The sequence below is a fragment of the Sciurus carolinensis genome, chromosome 5 (assembly GCF_902686445.1).
Source record: "Sciurus carolinensis chromosome 5, mSciCar1.2, whole genome shotgun sequence".
Taxonomy (NCBI): Eukaryota; Metazoa; Chordata; class Mammalia; order Rodentia; family Sciuridae; genus Sciurus; species Sciurus carolinensis.
Window position 1 is genome coordinate 121748797 of NC_062217.1, and position 5993 is coordinate 121754789.

Here is a 5993-nt window from a genome sequence, read left to right on the forward strand (position 1 = left end):
CTTTTACTCAAATGGCTGGTATTCCTCCCATCTCAAATCTTTGGAAGCCTTTGAATGTGATGGAAATACGGCCTCGTGGCCAACACAGCAGTCTGGAGCCTGCGGCTGGCTGGTTTTATTTTTAGGATTCTAGGAGACCTCCACCAAGCCTCCTGTTTTTTTTCTGAACCTCAGTTTCCCAAAGCAGGAAGGAGAAGCCGCAGCAGCTTCAGGGAGTAGCCAAAACCTGAGCTTTATGGTCACATGAGTCTCAGACTCATCACCTCCTAGTGACATGACCTTTATATAACTTGACCTTGGTTTTCCCATCTGTAACATGGGAATAATAAACACCTACTTATTTCATTGCTTTGCTCATCTAGTTGACGTTTGTTGAGTGCCGCTTACGCACCAGGCAACATCCTTCAGTCCACATAGGTGAGTGAAATAGAATAGCTGCTGTCCACATGGAGCTATGTTCCATCATAAGGAATAAATGATACACAAAGCCATGTAGTACCATGTCTGGCTCTTAGGCACTGCATAATTTTGTGTTAGTGTTTGTGTGTGTGTGTGTGTGTATGTGTGTGTGTGTGTGTGTATTGCTGAGGACCCAAGCCAGTGCCTTGCACATGCAAGGCAAGCATTCTACTACTGAGGCCCAACCCCAGCCCCTGAACAAGTGTTTTGAGTTCACCAGAAATTTAATTATCATCTATTAGAGAGAGGTGCCTCTTAGATTTAGGGAGAATGTTTGTGCTCAAGTCTGCAGTATAATCATGTTTTAAAAGATAGATTTGAAAATGCTTTATAATAAAAGATATGAGATATGAGAATGGCCAGAAAACACATGTAAAGATGCCCAGCATCACTAGTCATCAGAGAAACATTAAAAAGATGGATGCTGGGCTGGGGTCGTGGCTCAGTGGTAAAACGCTTGCCTGGCACGTGTGAGGCACTGGGTTCGGTCCTCAGCACCACATAAAAAATACATAAATAAAATAAAGGTCTTATGTCCATCTACAACTAAAAAAAATTACAAAAAAAAGACGGATGCTACTAAATGTTGGCAAGGGTGCAGAACAACTGGAATGGCCAATGAGAATGTAGAATGGTAGAACACTTGCAAGACGCTTTGGCAGTTTGTTCCACAGACGTACACCTGCCATGAGCTCCAGCAACCTTACTCCCAGGTATCAAACTAAGAGAACTGAAAGCTTGCATACATATAAGGCCTCGTATATGAATATTCATTGCAGCATCATTCATAATAATCAAAAACTGGTAATGACCATCAGTTGACCAATGGATAAAAGTCTTCACACACATACAAAGAATGAAGTACTGCTTAGCAATAAGAAGCAATGAATGATTAAGAAATAGCACAACGTGAATGAATCTCAGAAACATCCTGCTTAGCGGAAGAAGCCAGACCCCAAAGGCTATCTATAGACATTGTGTGTTCCAAGTATGTGACATTCCGAAGGCAGATGGGTGGCTTCTGGGATCAGGAGTGGTAGGGAGAAGATTGACTATAAATTGACACCAGGAAACTCTTGGAGATGATGGATGTATCTTGTGCATAGTGGTGGCTACACAAATGTAAATAATTGCTAAAACTCCCTGAACATTTATTTAAGATGGGAGAATCTCGTCATGTGCAAATTATGCCTCAATGAAGCTATTGTAGAAATTTAAAGTATATAGGCATATATGCATAGAACATGAGTATGCCTATCTTGTGGGATTTAAATACTTTTAATTTTCTTTTCTGTACTAATCTAAATTTTGTAAAATTTCCACAACGATTATGTAATGCTTTGTAAAAAAAAAAAAAAAAAAAAAAAACCACACCAACAATAATGGAGTTATTCAACAAGGAATCTATTTTGATTCAACATTGTTTGCTTGTAAGGAAGCCCATTTGGGTCACCTCTTTCTCATCTATCTTTCCTCAGTGGCATTTCTGAGGGGTGAGCTGAGGAAACGGATGCAGAGGGTACAGAGCTTAATAGCCATGCCTTGTCCGTGCAGCCCTCGTGCTGGCTCTCACCTGGATTTTGGGATGAATACACAGTAGGTTAATGATAGGGGGCTCCGGTCCTCCTTTGCCAACTCCACCCTCCATTCCAACCCAAATCAACTCGTGTGTCCTCCAGGCCCCCAGAGAAGGTCCGCAGCCCAGGGCTGGGCAGACTGTGGTTTGTGGGGCTGGGGCGGGCCCCGCCTGCAGCTCACTCTGGTCAGTTGGGTGCCGCGTGGTCTTGGGGAAGTCAAGGGGCCATTCATCCATGGAAACCCGCCATGAGAAGGGCCATTCTTGTTACACATGGTACCACAAGACACGGAGTCCCTCCAAGAACCCCTCTGGGGTGGGGGCACTCAGTGTCAACAGGCCTCTGGCCCTTTTCCTCCATCACATACTCAGTCCATCCCTGAGCTTTCCGCTGTGAAAGGGCAGTCGCCTCAGGAGACCCCACCAAGCCGGAGGTAGAGAATGGCACATCAGGGGAGGCCCCCATCGCCTGCCCTTGAGTGTCTTGGTTATACAAGTCTCCTGACAGGCCCTAGCTGTCAGGACACAGGAATTCAGTGAGCATAACAAAGCTAAAATTATAAAAACAGCTTCATAAAACCATCCTGTGGGCAGAACATACAAATTTTTAGCCACTCTAATCAAGAAGCAAAGCCCCGTGGAAGCACAGAGCTGTTGGGAAGCTTCTGCTCTGTCACACATGAATTCTAAGTTGAGAAAGATCTTGGGGTCTCTGTCCTCAGGGTTCACACCGACACTGCCTTTAGGAAGTACTTTCTTTCTTTTTATTTTTTAATATTTTTTAGTTGTTAATGGATTTTCATTTTATTTATTTATTTATTTATTTATTTATTTATTTATATGTGGTGCTGAGAATCCAACCCAATCCCTCACACATGCAAGGCAAGCGCTCTACCACTGAGCTACAATCCCAGCCCAGGAAGTACTTTCATTATCTAAAATCGCCATACATTCACCACAACCAAAAGGTGGAACAGCAAGTGGCCATTGGTGGATGAATGGATCCACAAAATGTAGAATATAACTACAGGAGAAGAGTATGAAGCCTTTATAAAGGAAGGGAAGATGGGGTGGGGCTCAGTGGTAGAGCACTTGCCTAGCACATGTGAGGCACTGGGTTCGATCCTCAGAACCACATAATAATGAACAAATAAAATAAAGGTATTGTGTCCATCTACAACTGAAAAAAAATTTTTTTAAAAAGGAGGGAAATTCTGACACAGACTACCACACAGATGAACCTTGAGAATAATTTGTGGAGTGAAAGAAGTCAGTCATAAAAGGATAAATACTGGATGGGTCCCGTTGGATGAGGTACCTGGAATAATGAAATTCAGAGACAGAAAGTGGAACAGCATTTTTAGGGGCTGGAGGAAGGGGCGTGGGGAGTTGATTCGCAGGTACCGAGTAGGGATGATGAATTCTGGGCTTGGGCAGTGGCCATGGTTGGGCGACGGTGTGAATGTGATGAATGCCACTGGACTGTACGCTTTAAAATGGAAAAATGTATCTTGTGTATGTTTTACCACATTCACAAAGAAACAAGCTCTCTGTGCTCCCAAGGCCTCCCAGCCTCACCAAAGCATAGACTGCATCATCGTCCAGATCAAGTCTCTACATGGGCAGTCTCTGATTTTTTAAAATAAATAAAAAATAACAGCAAAATATATACCCCGCGGCAGGAATTTTGTTTGTTTTGTTGGCAGTCACTACCTCTCAAAGCAAGGCATCCTTAGAGGAAATAAAGCAAAGGGCCGTGGTGGAAACGTTGGCTTTTGTGAGTGCCTTGGCGTCTGTCTCTCTCTCTCTCTCTCTCTTTTTCCTTCCCTCCCCTCCTCCCTCCTGTTCTCTCCCTCGCTCTCCCTTTCTCTCTCATACACACACATGAAAGAGATATTTTGTGCTGGAGGAGGCCATACTAAAGGAGAAATACCCTAGAGCAGCAGCGTCCCAGTTGCTCCCAGCCAGCCACAGGCCAGCCGTTTGGGGTTTGAGATGGCCCTTTGTTTGGTCTATTTTTAGAGCCCAGAGTCAGAATTCTTCACATCGACAGCCAGCAACTCCCAGGACTACGTGTTATGTGACACAGATATGGCACCAGAAATGAAGATCATGCAAGGCACCAGCTAAGGCCACGGAGAAGCAAGATGGCACATCCCAAGACCCTCCTCCATCATTCCCATACTTTTGGAACAGGACAGGGTCATGAGGGATCTTGGCAGCCTGCTCAACACATGGTTTATAGATAGTATATGCACAGCAACTCAGGCCAGAAATTGCAAGAGCAAACACAATAGATTCATTTCCCAGCCCAACATCTTGAGCAACAGGACCCTACTCCAGGGACCTGCTGTTTCACTGGTAGGCAGAAAGTCTTTGGGGAATTTCCAGCTCTGCTTCCTGCCATGCCCATCTTCCCTGAAAGGCAGGATGTAGTATAGGAAGAACAGTCAGAAGACATATCCTCATACAAACCCTGCCCCTCCGTGGCCCTGTGACCTTGGCCCTTTAGAGCCTCACTTTTAAAATGTCAATATCTCCAACCTCACTTGTATGAATGAAATAACATAGTCAGCGTTGGAAACATGTTTGGATAAGTACAACTGCTGGGCATTTTTTTCTGCCCCTGTTCCTAGTGCTTAGAATGGAACAAACAAGGTTAAGTCATTGTGTGTTGATTAAGGAAACAATCAGAACCTCAGAGCCCTGACCCCTGGAAATGTTTCCTTTTCATTCACTCAGTTTCTAGCAACAGCAGTAATGGAGTTGAGGGGGAACTGTCTGAACAACTGCAGGTTTTGGGGACTGCACAAGAACCACCGGAGGTAAACCAGTTCCTTCCACCTGCTGGAGAGAAGCCTCACTCTTGAGGTGGCGCAGGTGCACCGGGAGCAAAATAGAACATGGGATCTCCTGGTTTCGATTCTTTGAGGGTATGTGAGTCATCCGTGCTGGGGAGGGGTTTAGTGTTTGTCCTTCAGGAGTGCCCACAGGGCAACCTGGCTGCAGAGCCACTGGGCCAGCTTCTCCCTCCCAGTATGAGGGAGGAGAGGCCTTGGAGCTTTGCACGTGCAGCCTCCACATGGGGTTCCAAAGGTGGAAAGCAGGCTCTGGGCTCTCCCTTCCCCTTAGTCCAGTAGTAAATAAACACACCTCCATGTGGCCTCACGGCTGCTGCACGTAGTCTGTGGGGTCTGGGTGATGGAGGTAGGAGATGGACCCTTTCTCCCTCCTCTAGGCTCGGGTCTAAAGTACCCTGTGACAAGCAGATTCCCAGGGCTCCTTCTGAGACTCTCAGTTACGACATCCTGAAAGAGAATGGCCCTGGATCCTTCTTGGAACAAGACAAACCAACACATTGGAGCTGGCAGGTAAGGCACACCTTGTTCTCCCAGAAAAGGGCCAAAGGAAGTGACCTCAGCAACAGAACAGAGAGAACTTAAGGACAGGATTGAGAGCAGCAAAGCACAGGCAGTCTCGGCTTCCTGTCTCTTCCCACCTGTCAAGTTAGGTAGGATTTACACGTTTCCCTGTGCTCCACCTTGTGGGTCCTTTTGGAGACAGCCAGAGGTGGCAAAAACCAGTTGGGCACTGGAGTCAGGCAGGTTCAAGTGAGATTTCCAGCTGAGAGACCTTGGGCTAGACATCTCTTCTCTCTGGGCCTCAGTTTCTGCATCTGTAGAAGAAAAGGAGTAAGAACACCCATTTCCAAAGCAGTTATGAGAATTCAAGGAGATGATGGTTGTCAAGTGTACCACAAAGGACAGTTCGGAGAACGCTGGTTTCTTCCTCTTCCCTGCCATCCGAAGGTAGAGGACATCAGGAGCAGTGGCCCGTTGTCTTGTTTTTGAGGAGGCCTTTTGGCACCCTCTTCTAACTCCACCTCAGGCTGCCAAGCGTTCAGGTACTGCATGTGCAGCTGGGGCCACAAGCAGGCGTCTGCCCTTTTTGGACCACC